Here is a 23,721-nt window from a genome sequence, read left to right on the forward strand (position 1 = left end):
GTAAGGAGGGCATTTTGGTCATTTGGTTATTAACATTAATAAAAAGGTGAAAAAGATGATAAAATTGTATCATCTTCTTCAAGTTACCAGAAGAACCTTACCTCTCTCCATAGCTGGGGTTTATTCAACTTTCAAGCTTCATAGTAAGTGATTCCAAGCCCGTTTTAATGATCTTTACGTTTTTAAGTCCGTTAGCTCGATAAAGCTTATGCTAGCAATAATTTAAGTTAGGAATCAAATTTGGAAAAATACCCATAGGTGAAATTTGTGTATTTTGATGTTTTATGATGGAATATGAGGTTTTAAATTATGTTAGACAACTTGTGCTACTTGGTTTTAAGTGAAAACAGTAAAAGGCTTAATCGGTAAAAATACCTAATAGTCATAAGTACATGTTAGTGTGTGAATTTGATGTTGACATAGAAGGAAAAATGATCAGCATGTCATAAAACATAAGAAAATAGGATGAAGTTTAATTTACGAGCCTTGGGGCAAAAGTGCAAATATGTGAAAGTTTAGGGGCAAAATGTAATTTTGCCAAAGTTTGAGTAAAGGGTTGTTTTGATAAATGTTGATATTAAATAAGCTAAATTTGCTATTATAGATCAAGAAGAGCGAAATTCGAGAGTAGATCGGGGAAAAGAAAAAGTAAAGGACTAAATTGTAAAGTTTAGTCACATTTTGTATCGAGGTAAGTTTACAGTAAATAAATGCAATATTCTTTTATTTTACATTATTATTGTCAATTTCAGCATTTATATATTTATGTTATGAAAATATTTAAAGTCGAATTTAAGGTGAAGTGACAGAGGAAAAGTGTTAGAAAGCCGGTTGAACCCTAGGAATGTTAGGATATTAGGGTTGACGGATGAGACGAACGAAATGAGCCATGTAAGTCCATATTAGAAATATGGCTTTGGAGACAGGATTGAGCCATGTAAGTCCATATTATATATGGCATTGGAGCAGGAATAATTCATGTAAGTCCATGTCAAAGACATGGCATTAGCGAGATATTGATAGAGCAGAGAGCGACCTAGTATCCTTAGTATTCCGAGTGGTTCAACGGGTCAGGATCGAGTTAAATTACAGTGAATTAACAGCAAAGGAAAAGTAGATTATACTTATGAAAAGGAAAGGTCGGTAAGAAAGAAGGTAAGGGAATAAAGAAGAAGATAGAAATTGAGAAGTAAAGAAATTTATGATGTTAGATGATATTATGCATAATTATCCATTATGTTGAATGTTGTGATTTATTTGCTTGTAAGCTTACTAAGCCTAGTGCTTAATCTCTTTATTTTCTTCTTCTTATAGTACTTATCTAGCCACTCGGGATCGAAGGAAGCGTCGGAGGCCGATCACACTATCAAAGAAATAACTTCGGTATAATTAGGCGTTTTGTTTTGTGTATGGCATGTATAGAAACTTAGCCACTTTTGGTATAATATGAACAATGAATGATGTGTAAATACTTGCTAGTGATTAGCTAATAAAATGGCCGATGATATGCATGTTTATTAATATGTATGATTGAATGGTGATTATCACATGAAAATTATGAAAAATGTGAAAGTAACCTAAAAACAGATTCAAGTAACAGCAATGACGTAACTTTGAAAAATCACTAAAAATTTTATAAACATAGTTTGAAGATGAATAATATATGAAATTAAAGCTTATTATGTCTATTTTCTTATGGAATAAGAAAAATAGGTAAAGGTATTATATTTCATTATATATCTGAGTTTTAGTGAAACAGGGTCAGAGCAATTTCTGGAACCCCTGTTTCACTTTTGGAAATTCACCATAAATTGTACAAAACTAATTAGAAGGTATACTTTATATGGTTATAATCCTTGTTGAGTCTAGTTTTAATAGAAACAAACGGCTTAGTGATATGAATTTTGTACAGGAAGAAACATGGTTCGTAGTAACAAGAGGTTAGTGCAGTCGAGTTTTGAAACAGGGAAACTTTAACTAATAAACTGTACTAATTGGCCAAGTCAAAATCTATGAAAAAATTAGTAGATAGATATATGAGTCTAGTTTCAGGAAAAATTTATGGATCTTAATTTGAGTTTGAACTCAAGATATGAATTTTAGGCGACTCTGACGCAGAATGGCAGCACATTCAAAATGCTTAAATAAACAATTTAAACCTATTTAAGGGATAGAATAAGTTTAGTAATGCCTTGTGCTCGATTCTGAAACAGTCTCGGGTAAGGAGTGTTACACAACCATTTGTGTAGGTTTATAATAGAATTATTTCTTAAATAGTTATTAAATAATTATTAAAGTCTTAAAAATTAATAATAAAAATTATTATGAAATCTTACTATTATAAATATGTATCTATTTGAATTATAAGAAATTGTAAAAATTATCAAGAATTATAAAAAAAGTAAAATAGGACTCGTCAATTTTATTAACTAAAAATATCAACTCGATTAAGAAGATACATATATATGTATATATATTTGAATTCTTCAAACACACCATATGTGTGCATATATAATTCTTTTTTGTAATTTTAAATATTTTTTAAAAAATTAATAATTATTTATAATTTCTTATAATTATGTTTCTTTCTGGATTTTTAAATAATTTTATAATTATTTGAAAATTTTGTCAAGGATGAACCTAGTCAAATGATTGTTCAAGTTCATTTAATTTTGGACATCTATTTTCTAGGTTCATCATGAATGTGTTTTTTAAATAACTATAAAAAATTTATTTATTTTTAAGATTTTTTAAATATTGTCACGTTAGCATGAGATACACATGGCACGCCACATGTCATTATATGATTGCTCCATCAACCATAATCACACCTGATAGTAGAAATGGATGGAAGTTTAGATAGAAGTACAAGTTTGCTCATTGATCTAACTTAGAGGGACTAATTTGCTCATTTCTCAGTAGAGGGGGCAAAATACAATCTAAGTCTTAATATAGAGGCCTTCCATAATATGCCTTGTTGAATTTTATTTTTTTCAAATAAAAAATTAATTCCAACTTGGATATTAACCTTCACATCATCATTTAACGGTGGTTTTTAACATAACGATTAATTTATATTTTTTTAACATGCAATGGCTAATTTGACATTTTTTTAGCAGAATGGACAAAACGCAAACAGACACTTAGTATAGTCTCCCCATGATACTTTTACTGCAATGTAACTCAATTTAGAATAGTTTTTTTTTTTTTAATAACGCGTTATATTCAAGATATACGTACGATAGGTAAAAACATTTTTTAAAATTTTAATTCATGTATTTTATGCTCCACATAAGATTGAAGCCAGAATTTAATGTCTAACAGCTAAGAAGGATTTGATTGATATGATGTTGGTACATTGATGACTTAATTAAAATGTTACAAAGTTTTGAGACTAATTTTAAAATTTCAAACACAATTTAAGGACGTCGAATAGAATTAACCTGAACCTTTTTAAAGCTAAAATCAATTTATCTATATTAAAAATGGACCATTTATACTTTTTTTCTAATTTAAATTATAAAATTAAAATATTTATAAATTTATTTATACTATTGGTAAAGTTGACAATTATTTAATAATATGAGTTAATCCAACTTCAATTCAAATAAAAATAAAATAAAATATTTACAAAAATTAAATAATACATTAGTAAAATAATAATAAGTGATTTATAGAATATCACTTTTGATCCGAATAGAATTAGTCTCGAATAACAAATGGACGAGGATAAAGATAGTTGTAAACTATTAAGATAATCATTTTTGTTTACATTATGTTATATTTTAGTCACTTACGTTATTATGTTGTAACATTTTAGTTATTGAGCTGTTAATTGTCGTTAACATGTAACAATATGCTGATGTGGCATGTTAAATCATTATTTCAGATGAAAATTTTAGGTTAAATTCTACAATTGGTCCTTTTTTTTTTCATTTTGAGTAATTTAATTTTTTTCTATTATGTTCTTTTAACTTCCTTTTTTTTTCTTTATTTTCCATTCTTTTCTACTTCTTCCTCTGTTTTCCTCCCTTCTTCATTTCTTGTAATGTAGTTTTTCTATATTTTCATTTGTTAAAACTAGTCCATAAGTTCACCTCACTTGAAAAAATTAAATTATTTAAAAAAAATAAAAGTATAAAGACTAGTTTTAACAAATAAAAATATTAAAAATTACGTTTAAAAGAAATAGAGAATGGAGGAAAATAAAGGAAGAAGCAGGAGAGAATAGAAAATAAAGAAAGTTAAAAGAGCATAAAAGAAAAATTTTGAATTGCTCAAAACAAAAAATTATAGAGACTGATTGTATAAATTAACCTAAAATTTTTATTTAAAATGATTATTTAACGTATTACATCAGCTTACCGTTACACTGTTAACGGAAATTAATGGCTCAATGACTAAAATATTACAATATAATATCATAATGACTAAAATATAACATTTCAAATTAAAATATAATATGAAATAATAAAAATAATTATTTTAATAATTTACCTTTTAACTTTTATTTTATTTTATTCACCCACTGTGAAGTAGTACTGCTTTTCTCAAAACAATGTGTCGCGCAATATATATTGGACTTGTGATGACGTACAGCATTTCTCGTCTTTTGACTCATCCTACGAATCGATACATGGAATGTAGGGCTTGTGATTTTTTTTTTCAAGAAATCGGGTATTCATCACCAATTATAATGATTAAATTTTTCATTATAAATATTTTTTAAGAAAATAAATAATTGGTTACAAAATGTATTTCTTTTTTATTATCGAATTTTTTGATCAAATAATTAAGAGATGAAATAAATCATCACCATACCGCATCTTATATATAATTGATATAATCCCAACTCTGCATACATAAGCGTTGAAACATCTGCCAAAAGGGGACAAAATTCCCATCAAAGGTATGCAAACATCTGCCTAACTCAAGATATACTTATCTTTCTAAGGTATTTGACAAATTTAAATTTTAGGTGAAATTGTACTTCAGTCCCCATACTTTATGAAAGTTATGAATTTAATCTTTGTATTTTAATTTGATCATTTTTAATTCTTGTATTTTCAAATTTTAAAATTTCAATCGTTACCAAATAATATCGTTAAATTCATTAAGTTATGCTATTTCTAAAATTTAATGTGTCAATCATTTTATCATATGTGTAATGTCATACTATCTTTGGATCCTTATAATAGGTAACTTTGTTTGAACTGGAATTTGCTGAACTGATTTTTGTTCTTTTTTGATTCTTTGGTTTGTTGTACAGAACACTGTTTTTCTTCGTTCTTTGTAGCAAGTTTTTTGCTTCTTGGATAAAATACAAATACTTATCCAAAAAAAAAAAAAATTAATGTGCCAATCATATTATCATATGTGTAATGACATACCATCTTATTACTGACTAGAAATCTAGTTAATGGATTAACGATTGTCATTTTTATCAAGATTGAAATTTCAAATTTTAAAAAGCATAGGAGTTTAGAATAATCCAAGTGAAGAATATTGACCAAATCTACAATTGTATGCGTATTACAATACTAGTAATTGAATTTAACTAAATGGATTTAACTGCTATTGTTTGAGTTAAGACTAAAATTTCAAAATCCAAAAAACACAAAGACTAAAATTTGACGAATTCAAAGAGTATAAGGACTAAAGATCAAATTAAAGTATGTAGAATAAATTCAAAACTTTCACAAAGTATTAGGACTAATAATAAAATTTAACCTAAATTTTAAATATTATCATTTGCAACCCTCACAATCTTTCATTTATTGGATTGTGACTTTCTTTTTACTAAAAAAGTTTGAAAATATAGACCCAAAATAGCAAATAATTTGATTTGTTTGTAACTTAAATGAAAATTTGATAGTTAGCATTCATATAAAGCGTTTGAATCAATTTGACTCAAGTTAGGCAACTTTGTCTGATATTCTACCTTTGATGGAATCAAATATGGTCCTTTATGGTTTTTGCCCCTCCATTGCTAATAACCTGACATAAACAAGCAAAAAGCAGCAACAAGGCACGTTATTTGGATTCGAGATAAATGTTAGATTGTCATGCATGATAACCTCCGTCACTAGAATACTTCCGTCTTAAGTATGACATCATTGGCTCCATCAGCTTAACCCCACCACGGGTGTTATTCAATAACAAATTAGGGAACATGCGAGTCATTATCTCTAACAGATAAATTCTTGATGAGATTGTTGGAACGTTGGTACATCAAGTGACGTAGTGGAAAAAAGTTTTTCCACAATCATCAATTATGAATACAAGTATGAGAAATGAATCGGATTGAAGATATATCCTTTCCTATTTGATCTTCTTGTGCGATGTCGATCACAAGCCGCAATAAAATTGTATTGATTTTTATGTAGTTCAACCAGTCAAAAAACGAACAATAAACTTTCTTTGAACCTCTCAAAGAGAATTGATGAAATTGACTGTTAGACCATTTTAAATATTTTTTTTCTTGGTAACACCACATAAAATTAGAGATTCGATTCCTTTTATTTAATATCACAAAAAAAAAAGATAAGGAATTATCCCTTTAGAGAAACGTATGAAAAGTATTAAAACATCATATCCTTTTCGGAAAATATAAACTTTCATATTTTAATCTTTGACCGAAATTATTATTATAATTATTTATTTTAATAATTTCGTAAACTATATTCATTTAATATTTTATATGAATCAAATTCATATATATTAACTATGTTCTCTATTTGTGTACAAGTTTGTACATATAATACATTCAATATTTAAATGTCAAATTAATTATTCAATAATTAATTTAATTTATGTGACAGCTAAACACAATATCGACTGTGTTTCGATTTTGTTCACTTTAACCATAAGGTGTGACTCTATAGGCTCTTATAACATTAGCAGTAATACTAGAACATTTCTAATGTTACAAAAAATGAGTGTGCAACCTCCCTAGCTCAACCTAGAAGTTATGATCGGATTATGAAGGTCACATTAGCCACCGAAATGGCCTTGTAAAAATGATTCAATTCTCATAAATGTATTTGTTGAGGCCCAATTTTGGCCCAACTTAAACCAACCCTAACCAAACCCAATTTAGCCCAACAAACTAAAACCCTAAGCCCAGCCCAAACCTAAACAATTTTCAGCAAAAGGAGGAGAAGAACCTAGCAGCTGCCCACCTTGGCCCGCCACTACTGGGTTGTCGCCACCAGACACCCACTTGCCTCCATCACTCTATGCCTGCAAAAGAAGACAAAGGACAGACAAAGAAAAACACCAAAAATGAAATTCTTTGTATTTTTTTCTTTGGATTTTGGGCTATATAAAAGCCTTATGTTCATTAAAATGGGGAGGGGGGATTTTGGATTCTATCTGATTTTTTTTTGGCTAAAAATAGAGGTCGAAAGAAATTGTAAAAGGAGGGATCCCCATTCTTGTACCGAAGATTTTTCAGAAATAAAAAAAAACCAAAAAAGGTTGATTTCGATCTTATTCTCTTGGTTTTCATTTTGTTCTTTAGTTTCTTTTATTTCTTTTTATTTTGTTTACAAATCTATTAAGCGAAAGTGGGCAAAAAAAAAAGAGAAGAAGAGAGTCTTACGGATCCACCTTGTGGCTCGTCGTCGAGTCCTCCTCTCCGTTCGGCATGGTGAGCAGCAGCGATGATGGGTTTGTGAAATCCTAGTGAAAAGAGGATTTTGGGAGTAAAAGAAAGGAATTTGGGGGTTTTTGCTTAGAAAAGTGGTTTTGAAAGCTTTAAAAATATGAATGTATAATAAAAGCTATATTAAATTTAAAGTGATGCAATTAAGGAAGTGGGAGCCAGCGTGTTGACCTGCTCAACAGGCTGGAATTGCACATTTCCACCTAAAAGGGAATTTTGCAGACAGTCCCTTCCATTTGTACCACCTCTAATTTAATACTATTCCATTTCTTTAATTTTGCCCTAAACTTTTGCGCCACTCCAATTTAGTCCCGCTTGAGTGCCTTTTTCGGGGTTGGGAACATTGGCACTTTCAGCCCTTGTGCATTTACACGCACTCCATTTTAGTCCTTGAGCCTATTTCAACTATTTTATTACTTACACTTTAACCCTTTTATTATTTATTTATTTCAATTTACTTTCTTAATTTTATTTAAGTTATAATTGAGCCTTCTTATTTTTTATATATACATTTATTCATCAGTTTGTCTATTTACATATTTTATTCTTTTTATTTTATTATTTCATTCATTTTCCTATTTATATATTGACCAATCACTCATTTTACTATTATATAAGATTTTAAATTTCATTTTAATTTCAGTTTATTTATTCATTTATTTATTATTATCCCGTATTTTTGCTTTAAAATTTGTTTATTTTTATTTATTTTTTTCTTGTTGTACCATCATCATCACGTACATCTATATTGTTTATTTACTTACTATTTTTCATGTATACATTTCATCTATATTGTTGCTCCATTCATTTTTTTTCCATGATACTTACCTATTTTCATCATATACATTCCATGTTATTTCATCTTCTAGTCAATCTTATTTAATTTGTTAATTTTATGATTTGACCAATAATATTATTTTCATCGTACTACTATTGCTATCATCATATTATTAAACTAACTAATCTTATATTGATTTTGTTACGCTATATATATATATATATATTTTTTTTGTATTTATTTACATTATTATTATTTTTTTACCATTAATTATCATTACTACTACTATTATTTTGTTAGCATATTATTCCTTTTTACCGCATTATTATTTCCTATTCTTTATATATTATTATTGTTATCAACATATGTTATTATTAAGGTACTAGTATTTTCCATTATTATTATTAATATCACTACTATCATTATTATTATTATTATATTACGATACCTTTTATTATTATTACTATTGTATTATTATTATTATTATTATTATTATTATTATTATATTTCCTTTTATTTATTATATGTTATTATTTTTACATTAACTAATTTAATATATATGTATTTTAGCACATTTATTTTATTTATTTATCATTTACTCTCATTATTATTATTTCATCATCTATTTTATTTATAGTTTTTCTTAAAATAATTTCAAACATTTAGCTTGTTTATTATTTCCCTTTCTTATTATTCATTTGACGCATTTATTTTATCTTCGTTTTTATCGTTATCATTCCTATTTGTGTTTATGTTTATCCTGTTATGGTTGTCAATCTTTATTTGTTATGCATTCTTTATTATTTCGTTTCATTACGAATTTAGGTTTTATCCAACCCGATAGTAATTCTTTCACAAAGTAAATATTCCGTATTTGGTAATCCGAGACAATCGTACCCTAACTCACTGGGTTTCGATTTTCTCATTTAACCTACATAACGGGATATTCTTTTGAATCATATCTGAGTCTTAAAAATACTTATTCGCGAAGGTACGAAGTGTTGTGCCCTAACTTACTGGGTATCATACTTAGTCATCTCGAAATAAGAATTTGTTTTAAAATAAAAGCGATATTCGGTGTTTGAGAATTGAGAAAGCGTACCCTAACTTACTGGGTGTCGATTTCCCTCGTTCACACTAACTAACCGAACATTTTTAAAAAAAGGTTAAAATACATTAATAAAAGGCAAGCTCAGCCTCAAAGTTCGAGATATCGTGTCCTAACTTACTGGACATGGTATTTCATTATTGCGAGGCGGGAAGATCTTTAACCTTTTTACAAAGAGTGGGATCGTATTTCAAAGTATTTTAAGTTTTCAAATTTTCGACATTGAGACACTAATTAATCAACTAGGTACCAATTTTGGGCGTATCGAGGGTGCTAACCCTTCCTCGTGCGTAACCGACTCCCGAACTCATTTTCTGATTTTCGTAGACCAAAAAATTATCGTTTTAGTAAATCTTAAATTTTATTAAAATGATTAATCAAGGGTGATCCGATCACACCTCATCAAAAAAGGATTGGTGGCGACTCCAGTTTTTTTTTTTTTGTTTTCATTTTCATAATCCAAGTCGATTCCCGTTTTTTTTCAAAAAAATGGTTATGACAGTATTCCTAAATCATTTTATTATATTTTCAGAAATTCGATAGTGGGCTTCTTTTTATTTTGTAAAACATATATTTTTGCCAAGTTTAATTAAATACCGATTAAAAGCTTTCTTATTAATTTTACAAACATATCCCATCAGTAAATTATTATTTGGAGTTTCAAAAACTTGCTTAAACCTATTTTGCAATGGAAAATCTGATGTGCTTAATTTGCTAGCAAATTCATAAATTCATAATTCAATTGTGATTAGTTATTAAAATCAGTCCTATTGTTTAACGTTCATACATAAAAATAAAAAAAAAATCTCAAAATCTAAACTCATGCCACAATTCGTAAAATTAGTTATTTCAAACCAAATAAAGAAAAATATAAAATTAAATAGATTATTTAATAAAAATCGAGATGAGTCCTCCAAATGCTAAGTCCTAAGTCTTAAGCTTGTGGATTACCTCAAAGATGTTAAACTAATGGGATGAGCTTAAAAAAGTCCAGTGTAAGTTTTAATCAAAGGTAAACAGAGTATGAAAAGCTTACAAATCATGCAAAAAACCCGTCACAAAATTGAGCACAAAAGCTAACATATCAGTAATTACAGTAGTACACCAAATTCACAGAATCATGGTGCTTCCAACAGTTATGCATATGCGTGCTCAAGAATGACAATGCAATAAGGCCTACCTATTCATTCGCTACACACCACACGTTCCCTAGGACTCATCTACCAAATCACCAAAATAATTTTAGGAGCTGTAGCTCAGTGTGGGTAAACCACCAATAACGATTTACAATCAAGCTACTGGTAATGTGGATGAACCAAAAAAATGCAAATAAACAGCCAGTATGTGTAGACGAGCTGCTAGAAAATATCAATAAGTCGCAGGTAAGCTACTAGAAAATAGTGTCACAGTTTTTAGCATGCTTTTCCACGCGTCAATGATTAATATCCATTATACAGTAAACATTATGAAGTATATCACAACTTACATAAACCAATCAGAATTATGACACATACTCGTACAATGCATACATCCCATACACAATCAAACAATCCTCAAACCGAACCTCTTATAAACGACTTACATATTTAAGTACGTACCTTGTTTGGCACACCATTTATTTGATTTTTGATCATTCGGCCATGCCACAAACAACAAGCATAATTTTAGCAATTTTCATCATACAACGTTAATTTATAACTATTAAAACAAAGGTAAGACTCACACACGCAGACACTATTCACTTAGATTAAATCCCACACCTTAGTTTCAAAAATTGTAGCACTACCAATCCGCACCTCCGCTTCTAAGCCTTAGATGAGCCTAGATCCAAAAACAACACTTAAAATTAGTGACTAAAAATTAATCTAAGGCCTTAAAGCATTCAACCAAAACAACAACCATTAACAGAATCAAATCGACACAAGATCTTGCTTAAATCTGCACTTACACTATCACCGTTACTAGATTTGAGAAAAAGATTGGACAAGATGCATTATCAATTGGCAAGATTAGGGGTTGTTTTATTAGTGGAAAAATCAAAGAACTCGCTGCTATAAAGGGGCGAAAGATGAAGAGAAAACAACAGTCCAAATTAATGGCGTTCCAAAAGTGCAACACCACAAATGTTGGCAGAAAAGAGACTGACTTGGGCGACACAAAGAGAGATCTTTAGGTAGAAAATGGGACAATTTTTAGGGCTAGAAATAGAAATAGCAGCAAAAATCAACAAACAAAAGGAAAGAGAATAGTAGGAAAAGAAAACTAACCGGTATCACCACAAATGAGGGAAAGTGGACGGCAATGGACAACAAAAGGAGGTTGATTTGGGTGGCATAGAGGAGAGTTTTAGGGCAGCAAAGAGGTTGATTTAAAGATTAAAAATAACGGTAATATGGCTAGAAAAATGACAGCAAAATAATAAGCAAAGCAATAACACAAGGAAGAAGAAAGGGGAAAATTTAAGAGAGAAAGGGAGATGTGAGGGACGACTATGGAGGAGATAATAAAGTGAGAATCTGATTTTTTTAACTCGGGTCTCTAAGACAATTATATTATCTCCTTATTTATCATTAACCATAAAGCTAATAGATCATTCTTGTAATAATTTTACAAACTTATAAGTAAAAGTCAAAGAGTGACAATCTCTTAGTCCACTATTCCAATTTTTTTCTAGCCTGATTTTTTATTGACATCTAATAATGCATCATTGCTAGCTAAGTTACAAGAAGTCTTGATTTGACATAATCTTTTTGTGATAAACTTTCCATGTAGTATATCCTTTTATCATTTATATCTAGATTGGACACAAGTCATTGAATAGTCACATTTGTATAGTCCAATCTCATATTCCTTGATATTTCGAGAAGACTGTAGCGACGTAAAAAAAAATTTTAGTTTCGCTTGGTCGCTAATTGTGGCGATTTATTAAACATTTAAAAACCAACTTTCGATTTTATTAACAAAGGGAGTCGCCACCGATCCTTTTTTATAGGTGTGATCGGACACCTAATAAAATTATTTTAAAACAAAAAGAAGGGCAAATTTAGGTCTACGTGAAAGTCGAGAGAAAAATTGGGGTTCGGAGTCGATTCTGTGAGGAAGGTATTAGCACCTCGCGACGCCCAAAATTGGTATCTCATAAACATGTGTTGACTTGATTTTCAAAAATACGAGTTCAATATAATATTTAATCGTGATCCGATTGAAAAATGAGAATTTTAGTTTTAATTTTTTTAGAAAGGGTGTCCGTTTTTTAACACAAGCCAAGCTAATTTCACCCAACATAGCGATGAAATCGATGGCTTAATATTAAATCGGTACATTGCCTTATTTTGAAATTAATTAAAACATGAGAAAAATATTCCTAAAGTGAGAAATTAAAAATAGATAAAGGCCTTAAAAAAATGATATCATTAATGAAAAATATTAACATGGAATACTAGAATATTAGAATAACAATAATAATGATATTTACAAAATAAAACAAATCATGTACTAATAATAAAATAGGAAAAATGATATATTTGGTAATAATAATATAAAATAATAATATGTACATAAAAATACATATATATATATATATGCATATAATAAAAGTATGTAATAATAATAATAATAATATCTACAATAAAAGAAAATATTAGGAAGCGTACATAAAAAATATATACATAAAAATTTACAACAATAATATAAAATAATGATATGTACAAAAATATATATATACATATGTACATAAAATATACACTAATATAATAGTTATAATAATACTAGCAATAGTAATAATTTGTAATAATAATATATACACAATATGGTATTTAAAATATATATATATATGTATATATAATAGTATTTAAGAATATATACATAAGAAATATATAACTAATGGCATTAAAAATATATACATAATATATATAAAATACCTAAAAAAGAAGGGGAAAGAAAGAGAAGGGGGAAGGAAATCAGGCCAAAGGGGTCAGTCATCGGTCGATCGTCGGTCGCCGCCGTCGTTAATACCGTCAGCCGCCATACAGTGGCGGAAAAGGTAAATTTTTAACAATATATGCATATATAAAGAAAGAAAAAAACAACACAAAAAAAGAAAAAAAGATTCGAAAGAAGAGGAAAAAGAAAAAGATGCAACCTTTTATTGATGTTTCTTTTGTGTTCAAAATTTGAAGGGATTTTTGTGTTTTTTTTTTTCAATCTTTGTAAAATCCTCCTTACATGATTTTTGAATGGCTTTTTATAGCCATCTTTTACATGATTTTCTATTATTTTTTTTTTCTATTTTGTAGGTGGTGGTGGTAGACAATGGGAGGAAAAATGGGGCAAGTGGGAAAGTGGTTAGGTGGCTAGGTTTTTTATTTTTTATTTTGGTTAGGTTTTCTTTTTTTCTTTTTTTTTTTGGGTTAGGTTTTTCTTTTTCTTTTTTTTTTTTTGGGTTAGGTTTTTTTGGGGGCTTAATGGGCTTTTGAATTGGGTTTAATGTTTAGGTTTTGTAATGGGTTTGGGTAGATGTAAATGGGTCATGAGTTAAGGGTTTTAGTGGGTTTAGAGGTTTGGTTGGGTTTGATAAAATCGGGCTGGGCAATTTGGGCTTCTACAGTTGCCCTCTTTGCTCATTGTCGTACAACAGAATAGAGCAAAGACTTTCAAGGAAGACCAAATTTGCGGTCTTGCTAGGTCTTGACTTGCTTTAGAACTCTTCTTGTTTAGTTAGTCCTTTTCAGTCCACCGCATCTTGTAGCTTTGGTTCACTCCTTTGCATCTTGTGATATCGCCTTGTAGCTTCAATTTATTCGATGTAACTTCAAGGATATGAAATGTATGGCTTCGATCTACTTACTGTAACTCGAAAGGTGAGATCTACAACTTCAATCTACTTTTTATCGCTTGTGAGATAAGGTTTGTGGTCTTTTCTTCTGCGACTCGGAAAGGCAAGATCGATACCTCGATCAACTCCTTTGCAACTTTAAAGAGACGAATCGGCGTCTTCAATCGGCTTCAATCTTTATTCTCTACTCGACATGTGATCTGAGCTCAACTCATTTTTGCAATATGAATTGACTCTCTAAAAGCAGACATTAAAAGCAGAAATTGAAAATAGCTCAAAGACGTGAGCCAAGGCTCAACTCACCTCTCGCAATATGAGTTGATTTTTGAAACTTAACTTGAAAAGCGATTTTGAAAATACCTCGATATGTGATGAAGGTTCAACTCACCTCTCGCAATATGAGTTGATTTTTGAAAAACGAAATTAAAAGACTCAACTCAACTCTAGCGAAATTAAAAGCTCAACTCACCTCTCGCAATATGAGTTGAATTTTTTGAAAAAAAATTGAAAATAGCTCAAAGACGTGAGCCAAGGCTCAACTCACTTCTCATAATATGAGTTGATTTTTGAAAACAGAATCTGAAAAACAGATTTTGAAAATACCTCGACATGTGACCCGAGGCTCAACTCACATCTCGCAATGTGAGTTGATTTTTTTGAAAAACATAAATTGAAAAAATACCTCAATGTGTGATCTGAAGCTCAACTCACCTCTCGCAATATGAGTTGATTTTTTTGAAAGACAGAAATTGAAAATAGCTCAGCGCATGAGCCAAGGCTCAACTCACCTCTCGCAATATGAGTTGATTTTTTTTTTTGAAAGGCAGAAATTGAAAAACGGAAATTGAAAATGCCTCGGCGTGTGACCTGAGACTTAACTCACCTCTCACAATACGAGTTGATTTTTTTGACAACAGAAATTGAAATTACCTCAGCGTGTCCTGAGGCTCAACTCACCTCTCGCAATATGAGTTGATTTTTTTGAAAAAGAAATTGAAAATACCTCAACGTGTCTCGAGGCTCAACTCACCTCTCGCAATATGAGTTGATTTCTTTGAAAAACAAAATTGAAAATATCTCGGCATGTCTTGAGGCCCAACTCATTTCTCGCAATATGAGTTGAATTTTGAAAAGAAATTGAAATTACCTCGGCGTGTCTTGAGGCTCAACTCATTTTGAGCAGAAATTGAAATTAACTCAACGTGTCTTGAGGCTCAACTCATTTATCGCAATATGAGTTGAATTTTGAAAATAGAAATTGAAATTACCTCAACGTGTCTTGAGGCTCAACTCATTTCTCATAATATGAGTTGAATTTTTTTGAAAGACGAAATTGAAAATACCTCGGCATGTGGACCGAGGCTCAACTCATTTTGAGCAGAAATTGAAATTACCTCAATGTGTCTTGAGGCTCAACTCATTTCTCATAATATGAGTTGAATTTTGAAAAGAAATTGAAATTACCTCAACGTGTCTTGAGGCTCAACTCATTTCTCATAATATGAGTTGAATTTTTTTTGAAAGACGAAATTGAAAATACCTCAGCATGTGAACCGAGGCTCAACTCACCTCTCGCAATATGAGCTGATTTTGAAAAAGTAGAAATTAAAAGGTTCAACCCACCTCTCGCAATATGAGTTGATTCTTGAATAACGTAAATTGAAAACAGAAATTGAAAATACCTCAGCGTGACCTGAGGCTCAACTCACCTCTCGCAATATGAGTTGAAATTAAAACACAAAAATTGAAAATACCTCAGCGTGCCCCGAGGCTCAACTCACCTCTAGCAATATGAGTTGATTTTGAAAAACAAAAATTAAAAGGCTTAACTCACCTCTCGCAATATGAGTCAATTTAAAACATAAACTAAAAATACCTCAGCGTGCCCCGAGGCTCAACTCACTTCTCTCAATATGAGTTAATTTTGAAAACAAAAATTAAAAATACCTCAACGTGTCTTGAGGCTCAACTCATCTCTCGCAATATGAGTTGATTTTCCTTGAAAAGCATGAATTAAAAACATCAAAATACCAAAACCTGTCCTTTGGTAGAATTCGGGTGTCTTTTCCTTTTATTCAATTCGACTCTCATTCAAGATTTCTTGCTCTGTTGGAGTACCTGTATATGCCATGTATGATGTTATCATGATATGCACATGTTTGTCTTAAATGCTTTTATGCCTACATGATTATGCAGTGCTCCTTAAGCATGTTTGTCATATGTCCATTTAGCCACGATTGTTGAGGATCTGTGTTCATTGCTTTGATTCTCGACTTTCTCTTCAGGCCTTATACCTGTCTTCAAGCTTCACGAATAATCGACGTTTCTCGAGATATCACTCTTACGCTTTGATTGAACTTTGTTCTTACTTTGAGACTCTTGTGCTTATCAAATTTTCATCCAGGTAATGCTTAACATTTCTTTTGTTTAGAGTATGTCATTTCACCATTTATCATGTAAATAAATACATAATGAGATGCATGAAAAAGGTCAGATAGGGACAAAAATGATATTTCATATTCATCTATTTCAAATGTGGCAAACAAAGCAAGTTAACCAATGAGAGTAAAAAATGTCAAAAGAAAGAAAGGATCGTATTCAGCGGATACAAATGCTCTAGATATTCAACACATAAACTCTTCCTCGTTCCTCAATCAAAAATCTTTTCGGCGGCTTCTTGCGTAGAAGATTTCGAGCTTTGAAATACTTCAAATCTTGTAGCCTCACCGCTTGACCTATCGTTCGACCGCTGAGTTTGTTTCATTAGGATGCCTCTCGGGTTTTCATCCGATCTTTTGTACTAATCAAGGCGCCTTTTCGGTTTTCGCCTTGATCTCTTTTTTTTTAAGATACCCTTTTCGGGTTTTCATCTTAAGCATAGTATTTTTCACAACATCTGAGTTCACTAGATTCGACAACTCTTTCCCATCCATCTCGGTGAGGATCAAAGCTCCTCCGAGAATGCCTTCTTTCTGACGTCTGATCCTTCCCGATTTGGTGCCCATTTCCTCGCAGATCTTTTTGTATTGAGAGAATTTTTCTCAGCACTAGTTCTCCTTCATGGAATTCTCTTTGTCGTACCTTCTTGTCATGGGCTGCGATCATTCTTTTTTGGTACATTTGCCCGTGACAAATTGCCCTGAGACGCTTTTATTCAATGAGGTTCAGCTGATCATATCGAGCTTGTACCCATTCTGCTTCTTCTAACTTTGATTCCATTAAGACTCGTAGAGAAGGGATCTCAACTTCGATAGGTAGCACAGCTTCCATTCTATAAACCAGAGAGAAAGGAGTTGCTCCCGTAGATGTTCGTACAGATGTGCAATATGCAAACAAAGCAAATGGAAGCTTCTCGTGCCAATCTTTAAACGTCTCAGTCATTTTCCCAATGATCCTCTTAATATTTTTATTGGCTGCTTCAACAGCCCCGTTCATCTTTGGGCGATAAGGCGATGAGTTATGATGCTTTATTTGGAATTGCTCGCATACTTCCTTCATCATCTTATTATTCAGATTCATGGCATTATCTGAAATGATTCTTTCAGGCAAACCATATCGACAAATGATTTCCTTCTTCAAAAACCTGCAAACTGCAGTCTTGGTCACATTGGCAAACGAAGTGGCTTCTATCCATTTTGTGAAGTAATCAATGACCACAAAAATGAATCGATGTCCATTAGAAGCTTTGGAAAATAGGCCTATGACATCCATGCCCCACATAGAAAAAGGCCACGGAGAAGTCATGGCGTGAAGGGCGAAGGGCTACATGAATTTTATCGTAGTAGATTTGACATTTGTGGCATTTTCGGCAAAACTAATGCGATCGCTTTCCATCGTCAACCAAGAGTAACCGAGTCTCATAGTCTTTCGGCCATAGTGAAACCATTGGCATCGTCCCTAAATTCTCTCATGGGCGTCTTCAAGTATTTTTCTAGCCTCAACGGCAGATCACGCATCTCAAGAGCACGATCTTTTCCTCTTTTATACAGATGTCCCTATCAAGAACAAATCCCGCTGCCATTCTTCTGATTGTTCTTTTGTCATTCTCGTTTGCTTGTTCAGGATACTTTTGATTCTTGATATATTCTAAGATATCATGGAACCATGGCCTCCGTCTAGATCCTTTTCAATGCTGAAACAATGGGCAGGGACTTCGTATATGCTCATTTGAAGAGGTATTATTTCAGTTTCCCAGTTTGCTTTGAACATTGACGCCAAAGTGGCCAAGGCATCAGCCAATTGGTTTTCTTCTCGTGGGAGGTAATTAAAAGTTATTTCTTCGAATTCTTTAATCAACTCTGCCACTAGATCTCTGTATTTAACCAGTTTCGAGTCTCTCACTTCTCAATCTCCACGGATTTGGTAAATCAGCAAGGCTGAGTCTCCGTATACCTCTAAAGCTTCGATGTTTTGTTCAATAGCTGCACGGAGTCTCATGATACATGCCTCATATTCCGCTATGTTATTAGTACAGAAGAAGTTCAACCTGGTAGTGAGTGGGTAATGGTTCCCTTCTGGTGATACTAAGGCGCTCCAACCACAGTGCCCCAATGCGTTTGATGCACCATCAAAGCTTATCTTCCATGACTTCTCTTTTGGTGACTCGCATTCTTTTTCTATAATGCACATCAAATCTTCGTCCGAGAATTCAAATCTCAATGGCTCATATTCATCCATTGTTGAATTCGCCAAAAGTCACTATTGCGCTTCCTTTTATTGACTTTTGACTCACATAGGCGATGCCGTACTCGATAGTAAGATCGCCACCGTGCCATTCTTCCCGAGAGTGCGGTGATTCCATCATGTACTTTATTGGATCTAGCTTTGAAATTAACCATGTCGTATGATACAACATGTATTACCTGAGCCTCCGAGCTACCCAAACTAGAGCACAACAATATTTTTCAATGGATGAATACTTTGCCTCATATTGGTGAACTTTTCTTGAGGTAGTAGATTGCCTTTTCTTTCTTTCCTGACTCGTCATGTTGCCCCGAGACGCAACCCATTGAATTTTCGAACAACATCGGATACAAAATTAATGGTCTTCCCGGAGTTGGCGGTACTAGTACTGGAGGACTAGACAAATACTGTTTTATCTTGTTAAAAGCCACTTGGCACTCCTCGTTCCATTCTCCGGGATTATGTTTTCGAAAGAGTCGAAAGATTGAGTCGCATTGGTTGGTAAGTTGAACAATAAATCGGGCGATGTAGTTTAATCTCCCTAAAAATCCTCTGACTTCCTTTTGCGTGCGCGGAGGTGGTAACTCTTGAATGACTTTTATTTTATCTGGATCAACTTCAATACCTCTCTCGCTGACAATGAAACCAAGAAATTTTCCTGAGGTAGCTCCAAAAGTACATTTGGCCGGATTGAGCTTTAGCTGGAACTTTCTCAGTCTGTCGAACAACTTCTTTAGGTTCACTACATGCTCTTCTTCCCCTCGGGATTTAGCAATCATATCGTCGACATAGACCTCTATTTCTTTATGCATCATATCATGGAATAACGTCACCATAGCCCTCTGATATGTTGCCCCTGCATTCTTTAACCCAAAAGGCATCACCTTGTAGCGAATGTTCCCACATCGTTATGAAGGTAGTTTTCTCCATATCTTTCGGGGCCATTTTGATCTGATTGTACCCCGAGAATCCATCCATGAAGGAAAATAATGAATGTTTTGCCGTGTTATCCACCAACGTATCAATGTGTGGTAAGGGAAAATTATCTTTAGGACTTGCTCGATTCAGGTCACGATAATCCACGCACATTCGTACTTTGCCGTCTTTCTTTGGTACCGGGACTATGTTAGCCACCCATTCTTGATATTTGGAGGCTTGTAGGAAGCCAGCATCAAATTGCTTCTTGACTTCTTCTTTTATCTTCAGCAACATCTCAGGCCTCATCCGTCTTTAGCTTTTGTTGAATAGGCTTGCATTCTGGCTTTAATGGGAGCTTATGGACCGCTACATCTTCATCCAATCCTGACATGTCCTGATATGACCATGCGAATACATCTTTGTATTCGCGGAGCAAAGCAATCAAATTATGCCTAGTGCCCCCTGAAATAGAAGTCTCAATCTTCACTTCTTGCCTCCTTTCTTCAGTTCCCAGATTTATTGTTTCAACAGATTCTTGATGAGGCAAAATCTATTCATCCTCTTGTTCCACCATTCTTAGCAAATCAGGAGATGAGACATAGTCTTCAACGTTTTCTTCGGCTTCGAATTCTCCTAAACAAACAGCCTTCTCAAAATCAATTTCAGGACTCGTAACGGGTTTGTTCATCTTTGTTGACATCGAGCACTGAAAGTTGAATGGAAAAGGAACTATAGAGGGCATCCAAGTATTGAAACCAAAAATGAAATGTTATGGCATGGGATGAGGCAAATGTAAGGATTGGCTATGACATAAGAAAATGATTATGAAATTAGTGATAATGTGAAAGATTATGACGAAATGCATCTTCATTGGTATTCATTTAAATGATAAAGAGCGAATGTAGGCTCTTATAAAAGAATTCTATTATATCTAAGGACATAACGAATGTTAACGTTTGAGCATTACTCGAAGACTTATAAACTACAAGAAGATCCTCGGCGGTCAATTGTTCAACTTAAAACCCGGGGATAAGGAGTATCCTCGAGGCGTCTTTACTCACATCAGCCCCTTTGTCAATAACATTTATACTGACATTTTGAAGACCCTTTTCAATTAACCATAGCGTGTTTCGTGGACCATCTTGTCCAGGGTACATCATTCCCGCAGACGTAAATGTTTTTGACAAAGGAGGGTACTCTATTGGTTCCCATTCTGGTTCTCGGCCCAAAGTTCTTACAATCCTTCTTTCCTGATCTTTTTTCCACTGTCTTCTTCTTTGACGCATGTCAGGCTGGAACCCCAAACCGTATCGGGCCTTGTGGTGCACTGGATTTAGAGCCTTGACTATTCCTTGCAAATATCTCCCTAAACCTTTTCTCGCTCGAGCTTCCCTTCCTACAGTCAGTTTGACACCCATCCTGGTATTTCTTGACAATTTTGGCGCGGGAATTCTGTTTCCCTCAGCGACGAATGTGGCATTGACAAATTCAAGAGATCGGAAAGAACATTCCATAGCGTCTTTACTCATTTCAATATATATGCGTCGTGAAATAGATCTACAATGTCTTCTTCTCCTCGACGGTGACCAAACGACCATCCATGATAAATTTCACATTTTGATGGAGTGATGATGGGGCTGCTCCAGCAGAATGGATCCAAGGTCTTCCCAAGAGAAAATTGTATGATGGTGTAATGTCCATGACTTGAAACTCAACATCGTATATATAGGGACCCACTTCTAGAGGGATCTCGATTTTTTCCCATAACTTATCGTCTTGTTCCATCGAATACCCTTCTGTAGAATGGCAGGGCTTTAGATAGGACAAATCCATCGGCATCCTGGAAAGTGTGGCCAAAGGCATGACATTGAGTGTCGATCCATTGTCGATGAACACGTTCGGTATTATATAGCCCTTACAACGGGTTGTGATATGCAATGCTTTCACTGAACCTCTACCATCGGGCGGTATTTCATCATCACTAAAAGAAATGAAATTATTCGCATTCAAGTTGTTCATCCATCTATCCAGTTTTTCAACGGATACATTGTTTGCCACATAAGCTTGATTTAACACTTTCAGTGAGAGCGTTCGTTGTGGTTCGAATTCAACAGCAGAGATAATACCGAGATTTGCGCTGGCTGCTTACTCAATTGTTCTACCACATTGTATTCACTTTGCTTGATAAATTTTAAGAATTCCTGTGCTTCTTCCTCGTCCACAGGATTTTTAGCTTCTTGTTCAGGCGCAGTTTCATGCTCATCATCGGTCACGTGCATCGGTGCTTTTCCTTTCTGTTTCAAGTCACTGTTCTTCTTTATCTCATTCGAATAACATCTTCCACTACGAGTGAAATGACCTACTTCCCCGACGCTTCCAGTCATGGCTTTGGGTTTTTCATCTTCAGATGTGACAATATTAACGTCATATTTCCATGGTACTACTTTATTGTCCTTGTAAGGGAAAGGAGACGGTACTTCGACTATGGTTTCACCGGCTCTTTCGTCGCATCGTAATAAATTACTAACAGGTCGATCAGCGCTATAAGGGGGACCTGATGACTGGCTATCAGAGGCGCATACTTCTCTTTCATTAGTCTCTTCCCTTTTGTTAAGAACCTTAATCTCCTTATTATCCATCCGGTCTTGAAGCAACCTTTTAAATTCCTCACACGACTGAATGTCGTGTCCCACAATTCCATGGAAATTGCAAAAACTTTGACCTTCTTCTCCGAGAATTCTATCGGGGTGACAAAGTAATCCTTTCTTAACCAGTACCTCCCAAATTTTCTACAGAGCCGTCCTTATTTCCGAAACACATCTTCTGACTTTCCATTCGTCCACTTTCCCTACTATGCTCACATCCCTTTCGGGTATGGTTAGGGAATGGGTTCCCGATTACATTCGGCACTATCGAATCATAGGATACCGCATCAATGAGTCCTTGAACTCTTCTCTTAAAGGCTAAGCGGTTTTACGTGGAATGTCCCCGGTTTCCGTATGGTATGTACAACTAGCGAATTGTATGTTTTAACCTCGTGACAGTATGGAATATGCAATGAATGAATGAATGCATAAATGAATGCATGAATGTCAAATGATATTAGTCATGAAAGAAATGCAAGAAATTGGTGTTAATTTCAAGATAGCCCCTATTTAGGCATTTTTAATCAAAGAGTCTATTACACAACGTTTGGTCACTCGTGTAATTGACTCCTCCATCGAAAACCCTTTTGGCAACCAATCTCTAATCAACACCTTCCTAACAAGATGTCTATGATGCATGATGAAAAATAGAAATACAGACAAACAAACTTGGTTAGCACAACACATATGATCAGAGAAAAATTGTGGAAAATCTAACAAATTATGCTACTTGGTCCAATGGACTCGATTCCCTTGCATAGAAAGCGAAAGTGCAAAAGGTAAGAGGCGTTCCTCCCGTGCACTTATTTTGGTGACTACTAAACGGACGGAGGTTCAGCATGGCTCTAGTTGGATAGATCGTATGGTTCACTATATGCGGTTTTGGTTCTAGATAAGTACTCGAATCGTCTGCACTGTCATCTACTAAGATTAGTACAGAGCCTCGGCCATGGCCCATCATAGGCTTACGAGATCAATTCTAGGGATTACATTTACTTATGCCTATGCGGAGGGACAAGTTAACTCACGAAAGCATAAGTCATATGTAACCCGAAAGTATTCACTAGCTTGTGCGGAGGAACGAGTTAA

General features: G+C 33.2%; 1 long non-coding RNA gene across 2 annotated transcripts; it reads right to left on the reverse strand.

Moving 5' to 3' along the window:
• Window positions 1-10,973: 10,973 nt before the first annotated feature.
• LOC128291491 (uncharacterized) lies at window positions 10,974-12,186 on the reverse strand. 2 transcript variants are annotated; one of them, XR_008281295.1, is made up of 3 exons: window positions 11,820-12,139; window positions 11,313-11,373; window positions 10,974-11,150 (listed from the first exon to the last, which is right to left on the reverse strand). It is a non-coding gene; the product is annotated as an uncharacterized LOC128291491 (long non-coding RNA). The 2 variants fall into 2 exon arrangements; XR_008281296.1 differs by having other exon boundaries at window positions 10,974-11,373; window positions 11,820-12,186.
• Between the last annotated feature and the right edge of the window lie 11,535 nt (window positions 12,187-23,721).

The sequence above is a fragment of the Gossypium arboreum genome, chromosome 4, assembly GCF_025698485.1.
Source record: "Gossypium arboreum isolate Shixiya-1 chromosome 4, ASM2569848v2, whole genome shotgun sequence".
NCBI lineage: Eukaryota > Viridiplantae > Streptophyta > Magnoliopsida > Malvales > Malvaceae > Gossypium > Gossypium arboreum.